This window comes from Amblyomma maculatum, chromosome 1 (assembly GCF_055883805.1).
Source record: "Amblyomma maculatum isolate TAMU_Amacu chromosome 1, ASM5588380v1, whole genome shotgun sequence".
In the NCBI taxonomy this organism is placed as follows: Eukaryota; Metazoa; Arthropoda; class Arachnida; order Ixodida; family Ixodidae; genus Amblyomma; species Amblyomma maculatum.
Genome location: NC_139344.1, coordinates 389,595,285 through 389,617,807, shown reverse-complemented (window position 1 = coordinate 389,617,807; position 22,523 = coordinate 389,595,285). Strand labels below are relative to the sequence as shown.

General features: G+C 47.7%; 1 long non-coding RNA gene across 1 annotated transcript in view; it reads left to right on the top strand.

The window, feature by feature from the left end:
- LOC146208498 (uncharacterized) overlaps positions 1-21,678 on the top strand; it is a 144,449-nt gene extending 122,771 nt beyond the window's left edge. The window contains exon 4 of the long non-coding RNA XR_014703391.1: positions 21,555-21,678. This is a non-coding gene — a long non-coding RNA (uncharacterized LOC146208498). The remainder of the gene's footprint in view (positions 1-21,554) is intronic.
- The last annotated feature ends 845 nt before the right edge of the window (positions 21,679-22,523 follow it).

Here is a 22,523-nt window from a genome sequence, read left to right as displayed (position 1 = left end):
TGATTCGTGAGGATTAATTTTTTTTAACGATTGGTTTCGAAAACACGTTGCCAATGCAGATGGACTGAAGGAAACGTTTACATCAAAGCTATCTTTTAAGTATCTTTATTTGCCTGCCTCAGAACACAACTACGAGTTGCGTTTGCACGCCTATTTCGCTCAGTGATATATACGAAGCCTCATTGGGGAGAGAGTGCTCGAGAGAGGGCAGTGATAAACGTTTTCACTGCAGGTCTTGGGCAAAGTGTATCTTGCAGCAGTTTCTCGCGCTTAGGTGCATATAAAAAAGTGAAAAATAACGAAATAATCAGTCTACAAAAGTAACAGAATTTTTTGCCGTTACCTTGTTCACGTCCGCCGTGATCGTGTAAATTATTCTCGTTCGAGGAACGTGAAATGTAGGCAATAGTACATATGCGAAAGCCCATCGCTGCATCATTCAAACTGCCATCCCTAAATAAGGAGCAATTGTCGGATAGAGCTCAAGTCTAGTTCTACCACAAACAATGCTTTTCTGGTTACCTAAGTAAAAAAAAAAAAAAAAAAAGAAAAGAAAACTAACCATCGGGTCAAATTATAAGCTTTAACAGTTCGACATCTGGGTTGTTTGGTGTAGACAACTGTAAAGAAAAAAACTGAGTTTGTTTACTGTGTAATTAAGGCTTCCCTACATCTATTCAGCGGAGTAATAAACACACCGCTTACCGGTTGCCATAGCAATTGCTGCTTTTTTTTTTTTTTTTTTTTTGGGGGGGGGGGGGCATGTTGTATTCTACTTTAGTGACACTGATTTAGTGATCTTTCCAACAACTTGCTTCTTCCCGAAAAGTAGAATAGCTGCGGAACTCAGCGTATAGCCTATTTCGACACAAGCAAGACGCAGCTGCTGACATGCCCTCACCTCCACTGCCCCCCGCTCCCTTATTTTCTACGCCGTTTGCGCGTATACTTCGTTATGCATGCAAGAAGGGTGTGGTGGCGTGCAGACTAGACGACTTTGCGATGCTTCATAGAGTACTCGGGCCTCCCTCCTAACCAGGTCTGTGTCACGATGGTAACGTAATTATCTTCGGAGAGAGGACGAATGCCCGTGGTCGTCCGGGCAATATATGCCGGTACCAACGGGTGTTCATGCCAAGGTACGATTACGTCACGGCTTTTCTTCGCAATAAACATTTAGGGCTACGTAATGAACGTTTTTACAACTACTTGTCATGGTCCCTGAATGTTCTTAAGAGGTAATAAATGGGTGCATATGAGCAGCGCGAATAAGTTTGTCGTGTGAAACAATACACAGAGAACACAAACAAGTGAAATTATTGCATGCGCGTTCGCACTGCCTGATAGTGCGAACATGCGTGCAATAAGTTCACTTGTCTGTGTAGTACAAAATGGAAATTTTATGTTATCGCACATGCTTATGCATCAATACTCTCAATTTCGATGGTACATTTATTCATTCATAACCGCTCATTTATTTTTGTAAAATGCATTAGCGAGCAGTGGCTTTCTCATAAGGTTATCGGTCGGTGACCCCTTCCACGTCAAAAGTGCCGCATTCTATAATGTAGCGAACACATCAGCGCGGGAATTCTAATAAAACCGCAGCTGAAAGCTGGTGCCTGCCCTTGTCGTATACCTGTGCTGTTGCCGTCTAATTACAACATGCACTGTACAAGCCTAGTTCGTATTCTTCGTGTTATGAAGTAGCGTAGAAGAGAGATACACCTGAGGTTCGGGGACAGCGAGATCACCGGGTGCGCGGAACAGGGTTCAGGATATATATATATATATAATAACACTCATCGCTGAAGGTACTGCGAGGGTACGAATCAAACACCCTGTGTGTGTGTGTGTGTGTGTGTGTGTGTGTGTGTGTGTGTGTGTGTGTGTGTGTGTGTGTGTGTGTGTGTGTGTGTGTGTGTGTGTGTGTGTGTGTGTGTGTGTGTGTGTGTGTGTGTGTGTGTGTGTGTGTGTGTGTGTGTGTGTGTGTGTGTGTGTGTGTGTGTGTGTGTGTGTGTGTGTGTGTGTGTGTGTGTGCGTGCGTGCGTGCGTGCGTGCGTGCGTGCGTGCGCGTGCGCATGCATTTTTTGGCGTTTAATTCTTAGTGGACAGAGATGATGGTGGTGATTGTACGCTACACCAACCACCTACACCTACGACCTTTTGAACGCCAAGTTAGTCTCCACAGTACCGAAAGGGAGAATGCCTGTTTTTGAACCAAACCAAGGTATATAAGAAACAAAAATACTAATTCTTAGTGGACAGAGATGATGGTGGTGATTGTACGCTACACCAACCACCTACACCTACGACCTTTTGAACGCCAAGTTAGTCTCCACAGTACCGAAAGGGAGAATGCCTGTTTTTGAACCAAACCAAGGTATATAAGAAACAAAAATACAAAAAACTGGCAAACTTTTGTTTGTGCCGTCAGTTCTTTCTTGAAGTAGAAAAGAAGTTGCCGCGTACTCCCGCGAGGAATGAGTTCAAGGCGCGGAGCCCTCCCCGCAAGGCTAACTTTCTTGGTTTTTCTCCGCGCTACGAATTCCCCGGGGGCACACGCCGGGGCGAACGTACGACCTCTCAACCTCGCGCTCGGCTCTGCTCATTAAACGTGTGCGTCCAGCATGTGTTTACTAATGATCCGTGCGGTCCTCCCTCGGTCCCGACTCTGCGGGCGACCTCGCGCGAAATTTATGGCGTCACATTCGCCCCGCTCATAACGCAGCCGCAACCGCCACCATCACTGCCATTGCTGTGTTTTTCTCCCTCTTGCAATACTTGAGGATTGGCCCCAAAAACGCGCTCTGTCACAAGGCACGCTGGCCAACTGTGTGTGGGTAGCTCGGATAGAGACAGTGCGTGGGACGCGGTGATGCTGGGAACGATAACAAAACTAGCGTCATTACATCATACAAGAAGGTCCTCTTATGGGCGCGGAAACAGGGAAAGCGGCATGGAAAAATGAGTTTGTCCGCCAATTGTGTTACTGCATGGAATGGCACCGATGTTAGTACTTTGTTCGAGTAAACATTGCTTCACCGCATCGATAACGAGAGCTGAAGTTATTGATGCGCAAGAGCGGCTTGTGATTCGCTAACATCTGGTGGATCGTCTTCCAGGTACAAAAATTACGATGGACTCAGTTAGCGACTAAAGTAGTGAAATGCGAAAGCCTGAGTGCCGCATTCTGCTACGCAACTGGCTTTAATTAGTAATTGATCATCTAAATAATTAATTAGTAATCAGGTAAGTATTTATCAATTAGTCATTAACTACGGAATAAAATAATTACTGAATTAATAATCAATTCTAAACTGATTACCTAATAATTGATCATTGATGGACATATGGCCATTCAAGGCACGCATTCGCGCATACTGCGGTGATGCTCTGTGATTGGGCGAGGCCTTTATGACGTCATCCCGCCTTGACTAATCAGAGCCGCCGCAAAAGTGGGATACATTTTGTCCACGACTGCATGAGCCATTAAAGGCTTTCGCCTTAATATTTGGCAGTTGCTTTTCTGGTGACCCATTGCATTGGATGCCAGTGAGGCGTTGTACACTATCAATCAACCACTGTCGTCAATAGTGGAGAATATGAGAGCCAATCACGAGCAAGCTTGTATAGTGACCTGCGATATTCCGCTTGCCTTTAATACTTTATTCCCACGTGCGACTTAACACATTGTGCAAAAACTGAAGGTGGTTGGAATAAATATGCTCATTAGCTAGACTGCGCCGGAATCCTGCGCGTGCTGTGCGAACGTGGCGCTGATTTTTGTAAGCGCAGTGACAACGTGTCCTAGACCCTCGCTTTTTTTTTTTATTAGCGCTTGACGCAATGACGGAGCTATTACTCATTATTTCCAACCAAAGCGCTGCCAAACGGCTGCACAGGAAAGCTGTATAGCTTTTACAGAAGTATGGTACGTAGTGACGCGAAACCCTAAAACACTGGAACATTCCCTTAAAGGTGCATCGGGCTAACGCCCGCTTTCCTCTGAAGGAGCTGACAAAGTGATTAAGGTTGTCATAACATGCCACAAATTTCGTTGCAAACCTTGAAGAAACTGTTTTAGACTCTTCATAGGGTCTATTGAAACGTGTGGAAAAAGTTGACCAAGGAGTACAGTGCAATTGTAAGGACGTATCACTCTTGGTCTAGTTTTCCACACCGCACAAAATGTGTTAGTTTTGGGCAGAGATTGCGGGCGTTGCTCCGCGCAGCGAACAAAGAGTCATTTCCGGTATGCGGCGATTACAGAAAGAATGGTTGCTTGTACATGCAGGATTGTATGCCTGCAAGCGTAACAAAGGCGCTACATCGGGCCTACGCTGAAATTCCGCTTTCATTACTGCGCAGCGCACTGCCCTAATGTTCTGCACAAGAGGCTTACGAACCGCATCGCTGCGGTAGTAAAAATGCGATGCACGTATCGCCTAGACACAGCGAAAACGTTCTTCCTGTTATGACGGTCAGGAAAAGTGGCCGCTTAAATATAGCACGTCATAAGGTATTTTATATGGTGCGAAAATACCCTCTCGGTCCATACAGAAGCTTGCTTATATTCGTGCAATTTATATATATATATATATATATATATATATATATATATATATATATATATATATATATATATATATATACATACATTCATGCACACGCACACACGCACACACACACACACACACACACACACACACACACACACACACACACACACACACACACACACACACACACACACACACACACACACACACACACACACACACACACACACACACACACACACACACACACACACACACACACACACACACGCACGCACGCGCACACACACACACACACACACACACACACACACACACACACACATACATACATACATACATACATACATACATACATACATACATACATACATACATACATACATACATACATACATACATACATACATACATACATACATACATACATACATATATAAAGCGATGCCGAAGGCTAGGGGTAAGTAATTAAGGATCTTGAATAGGGGTTAGGTCTTTAATGAGAGTTCATTATGCGATCAATGCTCGACATTTGAGCAATATTTTTGCGCTTGCAAATAGGGCTTCATTTGCAGTTTGGATGAAAATCGAAGACATGTTGCCGTGCCCTTTCTTGGTGGCCTCTGCGTATCGTTGGTGGCAACGGCGTGCTCCGGTTCGAAAAGGCAGCATATTGTCACTGATAAGCCTCCTGTAGCAGCTGTTACGGGACATGTTGCGGTCACATCTAGTACACAATGTCGTCATTGTTATTTCAGTTTAGAGCTGTGTACGCACACAATTTAGTCACCAACGCCCACCGCAAGAGTGGTGGTAATAACGGCACGACTGTACATTTGAGCAACGTATCCAAGGCAGATAAATAAAAATGTTGCATATTCTGGGAAGACATCTAATTTGTAAAACTTTTCTTTCTGAAAAAAAAAAGAAAAAATGCGAGAAAAGAAATAAGTGGCAGTCGGCAACAGCCAAAGTTGCTCTAAAAGGAGCGTAGAGAATTTCCACTCGTCGACAAGCATTCGTTTTGTTATTAGTATAATTATTATAATTCTTCGTATTATTATTTTTTGCTCCAGTGCCAAAAGGAGACAAGAAAAGGTCGGTTTCGTTTTTGAATGACGTGCTGACGTTATAGCGTCAAACCAAGACAGGTATTTCCCAGCTGCAACATGCTCAATGCTCAACGGCACGTTCGAATGCGGCTTTTTCTCTCGCCACATATTTTCCCCGTTAGTTTCCCGCCTCTGGGGACTTGCGGTGTACGAGCACCGCCAATACTGCGTTACGCCTAATGGTGGGTGAGCAATCTTTGTTAATATGGGGCTCGTGCCAAGGCCTAGTTAAAGGAGAGGGAAACAAAGAAAGGGAAATGGTTTACATCAGGGCAAGTCTCTGTAGGGGCTCGCCGCGTTACATCGAGGAATAAACCAGTCAAGAAAAGATTGCTCTGGTCGCATCCCGGCGAGCGTACGTGTTGCGGATAGCACTGTGACGGCCGTGTGCTGTGCAGAGGAGAAGGTGGGGGGCGTGTGCAGACTGGATCATTAGCTGCTACAGCAGCCGCTACGACTGCAGCTGCCAGCAGCGCTGAAGCCGTGGCCGCCGGTACTTTTCCAGCGTTCCCTTGCCGGCGCTCTCATGTTCTCGGAAGCAGAGATCGCGTGGCGCGCCGCTCTGCCGCGGCGACGCCGATGATTCTGTCGAGCTCGGCTTCCCTCAAGGACTTGTCGGGCGTGCGGCTGGGCCACCGTCGCCGCTGACGAACGCCGGTGACGGTGATCTCTGCATGATAATGTCTCGGCGCGACAGCCGGAAGCCTTCTTTCCGGCGCAAATGGTACGGTATCGAATTGATCCGTCCGGTCATCCGCACCCTGCTGCGCTGACTAGTTTGAGAGGCGTATTTGGCGTAGAAGCAGCGATGGTGTAGATGTTGAACATCCCTTCGCGTGCAAGAGGACCGTGGTTCGAATCCCGGTGCCGCGAAATTTTCCACCGCAATAAAAATCATGAAAAAAAAAAATCGCGTGTTGATGGAATTGCATAAGCAAGTTCGGGATGCGACCTGCTGCCGGCGAACACCTCCGAAAACGCACGCCCTCACCAGAACAGGATTTGACCACCCTGGTGCAGTAATTGGCCGCAACCTCTCATGAATTCTCTAACAAACCATCGGCACTCAATCCCCAGCGATTGCGGAGCAACTGACCACAGCCGCGGCCAGACCTGTAACGCAGCGGAGGGTGCTAAGAATTTCTGTCTCCGGGCGGGCCGCCATTGGAAACTGACCTTGGCAACGCTTAACGCCAAAATCTATAGATAGTGAGGCTAGTTTAACAGTCCTCTTCGAATAATTAGCGGGCATGAAATGGGATGTCATGGGGCGTAGTGAGGTCAGGAGGTCAAAGGAGGCACTGTACTGAAGGGCGGGCATGTATTGTGTTATCGAGGTTCATCAGAGAGGCGAGAACTAAAGGAGTAGGGTTTCTGGTCAATAAGCATATAGCTGGTAATATAAATGAATTCTATAGCATTAATGAGTTTGTGGTAGGCATCGTAATCAAGCTTACAAAGCGATATGAACTGAAGATTGTACAGGCATACGCGCCTACGTGTGGCCGCCTTTAATGCTATGGTAGGCAAAAAGCAGGCTGCAGACCAGGGAGTGGGTGACTATGGATTTGATTCTAGGAATGGCATAGGAGAGCTATTAGTTGAATTTACGGAGTGCAGTAACGTAAGAATCACGAGTACCTCCTTCTGCAAACGGAAGAACCGGAAGTGGACACGGAAAAGCACTAACGGAGATATTAAAAATGAAATTAACTTCTTGCTGTGTTCTAACCCTGACATTATGCAGGATGTAGAGGTAATCGGAAAAGTGCGATGCAGTGACCACAGGAGGGTAAGGTCCCAAACTGGTCTAGATTTGAAGAGGTAACGGAACAGATTAGTGCAGGAGAAGTTCATCAACGAATCAGCGGTGAGAGGGAAGGAAGACAAATTCAGGATCTTGCTACAGAAGAGATATTCAGATTTAAGTGAGGAAGGCGACACTAGTCTAAAAGCTAGGAAAGACACCTTCAAAGATATGACTGAGTGCGCGGCAGACGTAGGCGGTAGGATAGTTAGAAAGGATGCCGGTGAATTCTTTAAGCAGACGGATTATTTAATTAAGAAACGCCAATGCATGAAAGCGTCCAACCCAATAGACATGATAGACCTGCCAGAGAGCTGCCAGAGCTATCAAAGCTAATCAATAGGTGCCAGAGTTGCCAGTGTGTTTCAAGTGCCCAAGGATTTTTAAGTTGTGATGCAATGTTGTGGGCTATCAAGTGAGCCACACTGGACGTCTATTAATCGATTTGAACCACCCGTATTTTTAAAGATTTCGAAGATATCCGAGCACTGTCACGTTATCCGAGCGCTGGGACGTTTTAGCTCTACTCATTGCAAATGTCGCAGCTCAAACTTTATTTTTAAACCTTTTAGTCAAGCCGTAGCAACGCTAGTATTACATAGTTGCGTAGCTTATTCGAGTACAATGGCACCGGATTAATTGCAAGTATTAATTAAACACAGTGAATAATTCACTGCTATTAAACTTTGAACTTAATGCGGCATCATCGAGTCATATGTCTTTAGATAGCTAATGTCGATTATAGCTACACTGGGCTAATTATGTGTCCTAGTTAATTACTGTTAATTGGGTAATTGTGAACAAAAATAAAAATTTATACTATTGCTACAAGTTGTATATCATTGGGTAGCTTATGCGAGCGTAATTGCTCTAGACTAACTGCCCGACAATTATCGCCAATTAGTTTCCTGTTTCCGAATTTCCTGCAGTCAGAGTCAAAATACAAATCAATATATTGACTTCGCGAACTTATAGGTACACATTAAGCGAAACCAGCTGTTGGTGAAAGGGCAAATAACCCCATTTAAACACTAGTTGCGAGGGTGTGTAGCAGAATCAAAGACTATAATGTGGAAGGAAGAGTTTATTCTAGCGTTGCTTTACGATCGGGGAATTTTTCTGCGCTTGATGAAAGTGCGCAGTAAATTCAATCAACAATAGACGAGTTTTCTGTCAGCAGTTCAGTTGCATTGGTTATTTTTTTTTTAACCGCGCCTGATGTCGCTGAAAGTGCGATTGCTGTACGTGCACTTGTTAGAGTTTACCTTTGCTCGCAGGCTCACCGCCGTTCCGGGAAACGAGCACTTACCTAAATGAGCGTCGCCAATAATAATAATAATAATAATAATAATAATAATAATAATAATAATAATAATAATAATAATAATAATAATAATAATAATAATAATAATAATAATAATAATAATAATAATAATAATAATAATAATAATAATAATAATTGGTTCACAGGAAAGGAAAGACGCAGTATCTGTCACACTTGTAGCTTTGGACACCTGAACCGCGCCGTAAGTGTGTCGCGTTTCGAGAATGAAGCAAGAAGGCTGAGCAATCAAGACATTATACTGACATGTGATGGAGCATCTTTGTGCCGCGGGGGGGTATAAGCGCAGATTTCTTTAGAATTATTAATTTAACTCTTTATCTTTCCATCATATCGCATGCAACATACTTTTGTCAAGCGTTTAGTTGGATGTCTGCAACGCAAGGCGACCGTGTACTGTGCGATGTCAGAAGGCTGTAAATAATCACTGGCGATCGAAATTCGTCCCTTATAGCCGTTATCGCTTTGGGGCGTTAAACCGCTACAATACACCAAACCAAACCAAACCATTCCTTGCTATCATTACTGTAAGTTATCCAACTACTTTTTCATGCGCCGGTACAGTGTCCGTCTCTGTCCCTGTTCAACAGGATAGTTAAGCGGGCGAGTTAGTGATACATTATCCATTATCCAGAGTTGAGAGTTCGTGCTTATTCCTGTGGTTTCTTCCTTTCGTCCCCGTTTGTTTGCGCTGTTTTCTTTTTTTTTTTTGTTGTCCCTGTGTACGCGATATAATGCTTCCTGAAAATATCCGAGCCATTTAGCCGGTATAGAAGTGCGTGCTTTTAACCAACTATTCGTGCAATTTTTTCCTGCATTCCCTGATGAGGCCCCAGGACCACGTGTTGAGTTAAAGTTAAATTGGTTCACAGGAAGGGAAAGGCGCAGTAACTGTCACACTTGCTCTGTGGACACCCGAACCGCGCCGTAAGGGAAGGGAGGAAGGTGGGAATGAAAGTGGAAAGAGAGAAAGAGGAGCCGTAGTGGAGGGCTACGGAGTAATTTCGACCACCTGGGGATCTTTAACGTGCGCTGACATCGCACAGCACACGGACGCCACTTCGTTTCGCCTCCATCGAAACGCAGCCGCCGGGGTCGGGTTCGAACCCGGGAACTCCGGCACAGTAGTCGGGCGTCTTACCACTGCACCACCCCGGCGGGGCCGTGTTGAGTCACAAAGCTGATTTTATGCGCTACTGTTGTAATCACTAGCTTCAGGAGAACATCGTTTTTATGCAAAAACATTAATCGCTACTCGAAGTTTTGCATATCGCCGGGGTGGCATTAGAGCCTCCCCGAGGCTTAGAACCTTAGCCGCCTGGCTGTGACATCGGAGCGAAGCCTAAGAGTGCGTAGGTACGCATAATCTAAGCATGTCTAATTACGAATAGCCGTGTGTACTTAAGGGTGACTAAATCCAGACATACATAATTAGGGCTAGGCATGCCTACTTAAGGTTAAGACATGTATGGGTAATTTTCGGGAAGGGTATATCTACTATCGATCATATCCATACCGTCAACCAGGTGACAGAGAAATACTCTGAATATAACCAGTCCTTATACATAGCATTCATGGATTGCGAAAAAGCATTTGACACAATAGAAACCTCGGCGGTCATGCAGGCATTGCGAAATTAGGGTGTAGACGAACCGTACGTGAAGCTGCAGGAAGATATATATAGGGGCTGCACAGCAACCATAGTTCTGCATAAAGAAAGTAACAAAATTCCTATAAAGAAAGGTGTTAGGCAAGGAGCCACGAGCTCCCCAGTATTATTCACAGCTTGCTTAGAAGAAGTATTCAGGGACTTGGAATGGGAGCAGTTAAGGATAAGGGTAGATGGAGAATACCTCAGTAATCTGCGATTTCCTGATGACATTGCCTTGCTGAGTACCTCAGGGGATAAACTGCAAAACATGATTGATGACCTAGACAGGAAAAGTAGAAAGGTAGACTTGAAAATCAATATGCAGAAGACTAAGGTAATGCTCAACAGCTTAGGGAAGGAACAGCATGTTTACGTTAGGTGGTAGCGAAGCACTGAAGTAGTAGGCGAATATGTCTACTTAGGATAGGTAGTAACCGCAGATCCGCACCATGAAAGGGAAATAACAAGGAGAATAAGATTGGGATGGAGCGCATTTGGCAAGCACTCGGAGATTGTGACTAGCAGCTTACCGGTATCGCTCAAGATGAAAGTATACAACAATTGCATCTTACCTGTACTTACCTATGAGGCTTAAACGTGGAGGCTAACAAGAGGGTTTTACTTAAGTTGAGGACAACGCAGAGGACTATGGAAAGAAAAATGGTAGGGATAACGTTGAGGTAGGAAACGTGCAGAGTGGGTCAGAGAAATAACTCAAGTCACTGGCATTCTAGTGGCAATCAAGAAGAAGAAATGGGCATAGGCAGGACATGCAGTGCGAAGAAAGGATAACCGATGGTCGCTTAGGTTCCAAGGGAAGGAAAGCGCAGCAGGGGGCGGCAAAAAGTTAGGTGGGCGGATGAGGTCAAGAAGTTCGCAGGGGTCAAATGGACGCAGCTAGCACAAGACCGGGTAAATGGGAAAGGTCTTCGCCCTGCAGTGAGTATAGTCAGGCTGTTGTTGTGGCTGAAGGAAGAAGGAAAAGAAAATGCACGGACCTGCTACTGGCTCTGTAGCCGAGCCACCTCCGCTGCCTCGTGCAGACAGAAGAGAATATAAAGAAAGAAAAGGAAGAGGGAAAGAAAGACGCGCGCCGCAACAACAGCCGTCGTCCACCACCAGCGGTGGCGTGTGCAATGACGGCCTACAACATAAACATTCGGTGCCAGGCTAGCCCCCGCTGTAAGCGGCGGTGATCCACCTGTACCAGCCTCATCAGGGGAGAGGAGGCTGCTGATGATGGTCATAATATGCGATGTCAGCGCACGTTAAAGGTTTCCAGGTGGTCGAAATTACTACGTAGCCCTCCACTACGGCTACTATTTTTCTACTTCCACTTTCACTCCTACCTTCCTCCCTTACCTTACGGCGCGGTTAAGGTGTCCACAGAAAACAAGTGAGACAGTTAATGCGCCTTTCCCCTCCTATAAAGCAGTCATCATGGGCGCGGTTCAGGCGTCCACAGAGCAAGTGTGACAGATACTGCACCTTTCCCTTCTTGTGACGGAGTCGGCGGCGGCCACCTGCGCCGTGCGTGACGTCACTCGTGCTCCGACATACGCCGGTTGTTGTTGTTGTTGTGGCTGTAGGAAAAAGGAAAAGAAAATGCCCGCGGGCCTGCTACTGGCACTGTAGCTGAGCCACCTCCGCTGCCTCGTGCAGACAGAAGAGAGTAAGTAGAGGAAAAAGAAAAAGAAGAGGGAGAGAAAGACGAGCGCCGCAACAACAGCCGTCGTCTACCCCCTAAGCAGCGGCGGGCGAAATGACGGCCCACAAAAGATAAAAATATGGTGGCTGTCCAGCCCCCACCGCAGGGCCAGGAACAACCTTTAAGAAGCGCTTCAAAACGGCGAAGAGGTGATGAAGGGTGGCAGTTCCTGGCCCTACGGGGCTGGGACGGTAGGTCAATGCCGCCTGCTGCGGGCGCTAGCCAGCCACCGAATAATGTTATCTGCTGTTGCGGCGCGCTCTTTCTCTCCCTCTTTTTTTTTCTTCTCTACTTTCTCTTTTTTGTCTGCACGAGGCAGCGGAGGTGGCTCAGCTACAACCATTAGCAGGCCCGTGCATTTTCCTTTCTTTCTTCCTACAGCCACAACAACAACAAGCTTCTAAATACAGCCCCGCCGGGGTGGCGCAGTGGTAAGACGCCCGACTACTGTGCCGGAGTTCCCGGGTTCGAACCCGACCTCGGCGGCTGCGTTTCGATGGAGGCGAAACGAAGTGGCGTCCGTGTGCTGTGCGATGTCAGCGCACGTTAAAGATCCCCAGGTGGTCGAAATTACTCCGTAGTCCTCCACTACGGCTCCCCTTTCTCTCTTTTCACTTTCACTCCCACCTTCCTCCCTTCCTTTACGGCGCGGTTCAGGTGTCCACAGAGCAAGTGTGACAGTTACTGCGCCTTTCCCTTCCTGTGAACCAACCAACCAACCAAATACACATTACCAACTGACCAATAGCACTATGCTATAGTCAGTCATTGCAATAATGTATACATACACTGGAGCTGACCAATGTGCCACTACTGCCTGAAATCCTAGCCAGAAACGCGCATAGGTGTCGCGGACGTGCTGTAAATGCTCTCGTGCCCAGTAATAGCCTAGCTCAGACGGCTGGCAGATTACGTAGCTCCATTAAATTCTTGAAATTAGGCCTAGCCGTTATTGTGAATACAAAATCATGCCGGAGAAAGAAAAATAAATAAATTAGATGTTCTCTTAGATGTCTTTTAAGAGGAAAATGGCGAAAGCCTACCCTTCCTCTCCTATCATTTGCCTCTCATCGTTTGCTTCTTATCGACGTTCTTTGCAGTGCTACATATACTTATAGCTTGTTTACAGAAAACAAAATTACAAAGGTTCAGCGCTGTTGAACCAAATATTCAGCAAATACATTAGTTGCGGGTGACCGTGCGTTCTTCTTCTCTTTTTCTTCATCCTCAGCCCGCATATAAAGCTCGGCTTTAACAATGCGCCCCGCCGGGGTGGTGCAGTGGTTACGGCGCTCGACTATACTGTGCATGCCCAAGGACGCGGGATCGAATCCCGGCCTTGGCGGCTGCTTTTCGATGGAGGCGAAAAGCAAGGAACCCGTGTGCTGTGCGATGTCAGTGCACGTTAAAGAACCCCAGGTGGTCGAAATTTCCGGAGTCCTCCACTACGGCGTCTCTCATAGCCTGAGTCACTTTGGGACGTTAAACTCCAAAACCAAACAAAACCAAGCCCCTCCGTTCATTAGGTTGCGGGGGGGGGGGGGGGGGGGAGGAGGCGCAGTATGTGGACACCATGAAATCATGGACACACACAGGTAATTAGGTCAAGGTCACATGAAGGCCAAATTTGTGCCACGTGAAGGCCAGCTCTGTCTAGCGTAGAGAAGCTTTCGCTTCAGTTGTAAATTGGCTGATAGCAAAAGACAGGCGCAGTATCTCTCGGGAGACTTGAAGGTCAAACTGAGGCTTACGCGACGACTGCGTTACCTAGTGTGGAACCTTCTGCTTGAAAAGCGCGATTCGATTGTGCACCTGGGCAGGGAAAGGTGGCTGCGCCTAGCTCTTCGGGGCTGGGAATGGTAGGCCCCCTCTGGGGCTCGCCAGTCGCCGGCGGTTGTACCTGTTGTAAGCTGTCATTGTAAGTATTGCACACGAAGGAATCACTGGAAACGAAAAGGCACACCAGGCAGCGCGCGCAGCAGCTCCTTCCGCACCTTTGCCTGGATCCACATTCGTTTCCGCTTCGTGGCCCCCTGAGGACGTTACGCATCCGTCGTCGCCTCATATGGATAGGGCGGAGACAAGGCATCGAGCACAACGCTATCGTCGAAGCATACTCCAGCACTTGGCCAACCCTGAGCAACTCTATCGCCGCCCAGATAGCTCATTCCGGAGAGTGGAGGCAGTACTCCTTCGCCGAGCCCAGACTGGTCAGCTTCTGTCACCCGCGAAACTGCACCTCATAAATCCGCAGGTATACCCTTCTCCTCAGTGCCCGACATGCCCGGCCAGAGGCACGGCCGAACATCTCCTGGGGAGCTGCCCTGCTTTTGACGCAGTACGGGAGAGAGCACTCAAGTCCCTGGGCGGGCTTCGACCTGCAACCCTGCAGGGATGGGCCTATCCCCCATCGGACATCGGGCCATCAGACGCTACCCGGCTCTGGCGAACTTTTCTTTCTTACTTCAAGGAAGAAGAAGGACCAGGCCATTACTTCGCGGAGCCGACCTCGGGACGACCGTACCTCGAGGAAGAAGTGGACACCGGTCCCTCATATCTATCCTAACCTTCACCCCCACCCCCACCCATACCCTCACTCCCACCCTTAACCGCTCCCCCACCCCTACATCCATGAAGCAACTTAGTTCTGCCGCAAGGTAAACGCCTACCGTAAGCAGAAATAAATACGTAATAAAAAAAAAGAAGTTGTTGATGCGTCATCCGTTGAATCTTTTGTAAAGGCCGTGACACATTATCCGTGGTAGCAAATATTTCCTTGTAACGATGCTTCATTTTTATTGCAAAAGCAATACTACTTTCACTTTCAAGCCTTTGCGGTGCGACGGCAGTGCACATGAAATGACCTTTCGCATTACCTCTGTGTGACGTCACGCCTCAAAGCTGGGCGACCAACTCGCGCCGTCCGTGAGAGACAGCGGTGCGCATGAACGCGGCCTAACTCCGGCTCTCTCCGCCAGGAGCGCCACAGGTGTTATGACGTCACGCCTCAAAGCTGGGCGACGAACTCACGCCGTCCGTGAGAGACGGCGGTGCGCATGAACGGCGGCCTAACTCCCGCTCTCTCCGCCATCAGTTACATCAGTTACATTACATCAGTTATAGCCGAGTCATTTAAGAGCGACGATAGGGCAATCTCCGCAAATCAGGAAGCAACACAAGGTAGCAGAATACAAAGCAGCTTAGTACTGACCAATCTAAACTGGAAAAAGGCAGAAAAAAATATTCCTAAAAACACATCTACAGGAATAGATGGAATTTCGATCAAGCTGATTAATGAACTCGGTCCAAAAAGTAAGGAAACGTTGTTAAAAGCTCTGGAAACAGTCATAACGAATAAGCAAATTCCGGACAGCTGGTGGCAGAGTAAAATAAATTTGATTTATAAAGGGAAAGGAGACAGGATGCACATAAAATCCTACAGGCCGTTTACCATAACATCTATTATGTACAGGTTAGCCATGCAGGCGGTTAAATTAAAGGTGCAAGCATGGGTAGAAAGTAACAAGATACTCGGAGAACTTCAGAACGGTTTTAGAAATGGCAGGCGCTTAGATGATAGCCTGTTCGTGCTTACCCAATGCATCGAAATATCTAGAGTGGAAAATAGACCTTTGTATTTGGCCTTCCTGGACATAAACGGGGCGTACGACAACGTAAGCAGGGAACTCCTATGGAACATATTAAAAGAAGAAGGTAACGGTTATGAGATAATAGAGTTCCTACAGGAAATATACCGGGATAACAAAGTAGAAATTACGTGGGAAGGGATAAGAAGTACGGAGGATGTCAAAGTATACAAAGGATTAAGACAAGGCTGTCCTCTATCACCGGTGCTGTTCATGCTTTATATGATAAACCTGGAACGGAGGATACAAGACAGTAACCTAGGTTTTAACCTGTCATATAGATTAGGTGGAAAGGCGGTAGAGCAGCGCCTCCCCGGTTTGATGTATGCAGACGATATTGTGCTGCTATAGCTGAGAGTCTGGAAGAATTGCAAACTCTAGTTAAGTATTGCGGAGACGAAGGGGACGCTCTAGGCTTCAGTTTCAGCGCAGTTAAGTCGGGAGGAGGAGGAATCAACATTTATTAAGCCCGAAATAATTCGGTGGTGCATGCTTTCACCAGACGGGGTGGTTCCCTAGTTGCGGGACCCATATGTTTCCAGCAGCTCCTGGCCCCTGTCTGTCAGTGCGAGCTGGATAGATAGGGCGGGGCTGGACAACAAGGTCTCCCATCGCTCAAGGGGTTGGGGATTGGGGGTGTTGGCGGGAAGGGGAGGAGGGGGGGTTTTGAGTTGTTTGCATTCTGCCAAAACGTGCGGCAGGGTGCCCTTTTCTTTTTTACAAAAAGGACAGAGCATGTCGTGTTCCGCAGGGTACATGCGGCTCATCAATACGGGATGCGCAAGCGATCCCGCCTGCGCTCGGCGCAGGATCGTCTGTTGTTGCCTGGTGAGCTTGGGGTGCGGTTCTGGCAGTCTGCACCTTTCCTCTCGGTACATACTTGTAATTTCCCGAAAGCTGGTAACCGGATGCGGTAGCTCTTCCGGCTCGTTCTCGCCCCGGATTGACATTTCTCGGGCATGGTAGTCTGCGATGATGTTGCCTGCTACCTGCGAGTGAGCCGGGACCCACACGAGCTCTATAGCTCTTCCCGGAGGCTTGCACTTGGATAGAATGGCTCGGGCCGCGGAAGATATTACCCCTCTGCGGAAGCTTCTGTAGGCTGTCTTTGAGTCAGTGACCACGGTGTCCACGCTCGGTTGTGCGAGTGCGAGGGCCATGGCCGCTTCTTCTGCAACAGCGGCGTCTGTTGTCTTTATGGACGCGCTGACGATCAGCCTGTCTTTTGACGTAACCACCACTGCTGCACGGTCAGTGTGTTTTCGGAGCGAGGCGTCCGCGTAGAGGACCCTGGGGTTCTCTTCCAGCTTCCGGGCTATGGCTTTGGCCCGCGCGGTGCGCCTCTCGTCGTCCTTGCCCGGCGTCATGTTCCGGGGAAGGGGTTTGGTCTGAATGGCCGTCTTCCAGTCTTCCGGAAGGGCTTCCTTGAGGGGTACTGGCTCAATCTGCCATCCTATCTTGCGTAAGACGGCTCGTCCGTGTTTCGTATGACTGAGCCGGATTCTCTGATTAGAGAGGTGGGCTTCAATGAGCTCCTCCACCGTGTTGTGGGCGCCCATGTCCAGCAGTCTTTGTGTGGACGAGTATATGGGAATGCCCAGTGCTTGCTTCGTTGCCTTACGAAGCATCGTGTTTAGGGTGTCCCTATTCGCCTTCGTCAGCTGGAGATAGGGGGCGGAGTAGGTAACCCGTGACACGACGAATGCGCGTATCAGGCGCATGACATCGTCCTCTTTGAGGCCTCGGTTTCTATTAGATACCCTTCTGATCATACTGAGTATCTGTTCGGCTGTAGTTTTGATCTTTGTGACGGCGGCGTGTGCCTTCCCGTCGGCCTGAAGTAGTAGGCCGAGGATCCTAATCTGCTGTGTTGGCTTGATAGCCGTTCCGTCGATGGTGACGATCACGTTCGGCGGCAGCTCTTTCTTGGATTTTCCCGGTTGGATAATAAGCAACTCTGATTTCTGGGGAGCGCAGCTCAGTCCGCATGACTTTGCGTACTCGTGCACGGTTGTTGCCGCCTTCTGCAAGGCTTCCTCCATCCAGGCATCAGAACCGGCTCGAGCTGTCCACACCGTAATATCGTCGGCGTAGAACGCATGGTCCACGCCTTCGATTTGCTTGAGTAGACCGGGCAGGGGCAGGAGGGCCAGATTGAAGAGCAGGGGCGACAAGACCGATCCCTGTGGGGTGCCCCTATCACCCAGCTCGACAGGGTCTGACTTCTCCTCCCCTATTCTGATGGTCGCTGTTCGGTTTGACAGAAATTCTTTGATGTAGTAGAATGTCTTTCGGCCACACCTGGTCATATTCAGATTCCGCAACACGCTCGCGTGGGACACGTTATCAAACGCTCCCTTCAGGTCGAGGGCGAGTATCCCGCGCGGCGTGTGCCTCGTTGCCGGCTTGACGACCAGTTCGTGAAGTTGGATCATCACGTCTTGGGTGCTGAGATGTTGCCTAGGGCACATCAACGAAGCCTGGGAGAGCTCGCGGTTGCCGAAGGAATGGAAGGACGCCGAGGTCTGCTTCATTTCAAAGCCCGGCAAGGCCCTCACGATAGACAACATGCGGCCCATCTCCCTCACGTCCTGCGCGGGGAAGGTGATGGAGCGTATGGTCCTTCGCCGGCTGCAGAAGTACCTCGAAGAAACAGATCAGATGCCGGAGACGATGTACGGCTTCAGTTAAGTCGGGACTGATGATTTTCAACGGCTCAACTGATCAGGGTCTTAAAATACAAGGCCATGAAATACCTAGAGTAGCTGAATATAAATATCTGGGGGTATGGGTAAACGAAGGATTGGCATACATTGGAAAGCATGAGCAATCACTTAAGGCCAAAGTGCGAAGGAATGCCGGGATAATGAAGCATAAGGCATTGTGGGGATACAATAGGTATGAGGTTGTGAGGGGTGTTTGGAAAGGAATTATGGTGCCCAGACTTACTTTCGGAAACGCGGTTTTGTGCCTAAAATCAGAGGTACAGTCGACATTAGAAATAAATCAGAGATCCGTTGGACGGTTAGCTCTAGGGGCCCACGGCAAAACTACAAATGAGGCGGTACAGGGAGATACAGGCTGGGAATCTTTCGAAGTACGGGAAGCTCAGAGTTGATGCAGGCGCAATCACTGTTCCTGAAGCTCTGGGGTTTAGAGATACCAGTGGCCGGGTGAATAAACCGGCGGTGGAAACTAGCAAAAAACGACTGGAAGATTGGTGGCTTAAAAGCAGAGAAGTGACATAATGTTAGTAATGTAGGAAGAAAAATTTAATACATAGAATGATGGTTTAGTTAACCATTCTAAATCAATAATTAAGATATATGGAGGAAATTGAGCATGATAGCTACTGCTACCACCCCGTTTCAAAGGGGACGCTCCTATATTCCATCCATCCATCCATCCATCCATCCATCCATCCATCCATCCATCCATCCATCCATCCATCCATCCATCCATCCATCCATCCATCCATCCATCCATCCATCCACCCACCCGCCCATCCATCCATCCATCCATCCATCCATCCATCCATCCATCCATCCATCCATCCATCCATCCATCCATCCATCCATCCATCCATCCATCCATCCACCCACCCGCCCATCCATCCATCCATCCATCCATCCATCCATCCATCCATCCATCCATCCATCCATCCATCCATCCATCCATCCATCCATCCATCCATCCATCCATCCATCCATCCATCCATCCATCCATCCATCCATCCATCCATCCATCCATCCATCCATCCATCCATCCATCCATCCATCCATCCATCCATCCATCCATCCATCCATCGTTATGCAGTTGTATGACAGTAGCATTGATAATGGTGGTGCATTTACTTGATAATAAGGAAGAGAGCAAACGTAATGCACCGTATGCAGCACCAAAACTCCAGCTTTCGCATTTCTGTAGTGTAGATTCCACAGTGCACTCAATTTTTTTTCCTCGCCGTCTGGGTGTCTTTAGCACTTTGGATTTCCTTTCTGTGAATTTTGTATGTCAACCGTATGCTCTGTTTTTCTGCCGTTAAAGTGCAACTGGGCACGGTTTCAAGAACATTGTAACCACTCCTGCTTTGACTGCCAAGAGGCAGTTGGCCCTATTTAATGAAATATATGTATATATGTATAAAAACTATTGATCCACCGAGAAGGGGCCTCTTATTCTCCGGCCCCGGCACGCAAGCCGGAGGTGCGGGTCAGGAAATACCCCGCGGACTAAGGACTAGTGAAGTTACATTGTTTCTTCACTAGGCCGTCATTTCACCCACCACCGCTTCAGTGGCGAACGACGGCTGTTGTGACGCTTGTTTTTATCTCTCCCTCTTCTTTTTACTTTTGCTTCTCTATTTTCTCCTCTGTCCGCACGATGCATCGGAGGTAGCTCAGCTACAGCCAGTAGCAGGCCCGTGCATTTTATTTTCCTTCTTACTATCGCAACATTGTTTTGTCCACTCGGGTGCATTCACTTAGTTGGCGCTGTGCTGCGACTACTTTTACTGGAGACGACGGTGCTGTAAACGATGAAATAAAGGAAGTTATATGAAACAAAGCTGGACGTTGCAAGACGTGGCAAAGCAAAGCCAAACGCAGCAAAACTTAGCTAAACAGTGCTCAATAATGAACCTACATGTATATCCATGCTTAGCCAGGCTAAATCGATGCTTATTTTTTTGTTGTTGTTGATGCTACCAAATTTACTTTTCTCACACTCGCAGAGAGATGGGCTGGGAATGGGTTATAGAAAGATGAGTAAATACTGGTAACCAAAGAATACGTCGACGCCGCAGTAGTATACTACGCTCTACGACTTTTCATGAACGCATTAATTCAGTAGGGGGATAAAAGCTCGGAAAATACACGTAGGATCAGTATATGATGTTACGTGTCTTCAAGACAAGCCACAATTAAAAGACCACAACGCATTCACTAAGTCTCCTTCCGAAAAGCAACCAAAAAGACAGCCCAGTCTATATGTAGCGTGTTTGTCTATCAGCCAGAGGATCACGGCTCGAGCCCTAAATACCCGCCTTTATCAATTGCAGTTTATATTCTGGCCTTTCCCTGGACTCGTGTGGCCATTTTTTAAACAGCCAACTTTGGCCCTTTTTGTACCTGCTTGTATTTCACTGAAGTTCTCTAAATTTCATAGCTGGACAATGTTTTGTTTCAGACTAAATTAACTTAAAAATGTCGAATTTTATGGCCTCAATCGGGAAGAATTCTGCGTTCAATCTAGCGTATGTGACGTCACCGGACGAAATACCGCCGTTATTTGCTCTGGTTTGCAGGAAAACAAAATTTCAGGCTTGCTTTTGGTCATTTAATTCATGCAACTAATGACTGAAGCTGTCGGTAACAGTCGCTAGTTAGCGAGACAACGAGCGCATTATAAATGGTATTATTCTAGTGACGTCATGGGCGCCATTTTGTGGTGCAGAGCGCAGCTTAGCAGTGCAAGCCGGAACAGACCGCGATGAGCAGGTTAGATATGCCTGTCGTGCGTCATGCACCACTTGCAAAGTGGTCGCCACGGTGATGAGGTGCCTATACTCCCGATATGTTCTATGATAATACACATGACGTCGTTGAGCAGACTGTCGTGACATCATTCCTTCATCGGAACCCTGTTTCGGTTTGTTCTTGCTGTTTTAAAGCACTTCTACTCGGTATTCTAAACACTTATTTTTTTTTTTTTTTTTTTATCGTAGAGAGTTGACTGTAAGGCATGTGACATGATCATCAACTCAAATTGCTGAAGAAAAAAAAATCAGAGTTGGCCTTTAATGTTTCTTGGACTATTCAGTGACGAACGATCGACACATTCGCTGGCTCGGCGACGCCAACGACATGTTTTCTTTGACAAAGGGCCTTGCGTCTAGGAACCCGCCGGGGTGGCGCAGTGGTTACGGCGCTCGACTACTGTTCCCAAGGACGCGGGATCGAATCCCGGCCTCGGCGGCCACTTTTCGATGGAGGCGAAAAGCAAGGCGCCCGTGTGCTGTGCGATGTCAGTGCACGTTAAAGAACCCCAGGTGGTCGAAATTTCCGGAGTCCCCCACTACGGCGTCTCTCATAGCCTGAGTTGCTTTGGGACGTTAAACCCCACAAACCAACCAACCAACCTTGCGTCTAGGTGCAGTAAAGATGAAGCGCATGCGCAACACAATGTTATGAAATAAAATGTAAACTTCAGTCTGTCCTTTGTGTGTCTATTAACAGTTGCTATCTTTATGCATTGAATTATAACTTGAGCAGGAACCCACCAGAAAAGACTATTGCCTATGAAGCATGCAGATAAAATAAATACGTGGAGTTGTACATACGCTGAGCCAATTCCACTGCGCATGCGTCAAATTTTCGTGCTCAAGGCAAGTTCGACATTATGTTGCACGTGCCAGTTACTTGCGAAAAACATCAGCCTGGATTTCTAGCGCACGTATTAGTAAGCAAGAAGGGCTTCCCCAGGACAGTGTCCCACTCGCGTGTCATCCTGGAAGCCTTTGTGACGCGCGAACTTGGGCTTATCTCGCCGCATTGGGATCAGGAAAAGCGCTAACAAAGGGCTCGCCTCCGCTCTGATCCAGTTTCGAGGCTGGCTCCGGTCGAGCCTAGATACCGCAGACAAAGTTATCTTCACTGCACGCGCTAGACAACGGACTCACTGAGCGAGCACAATT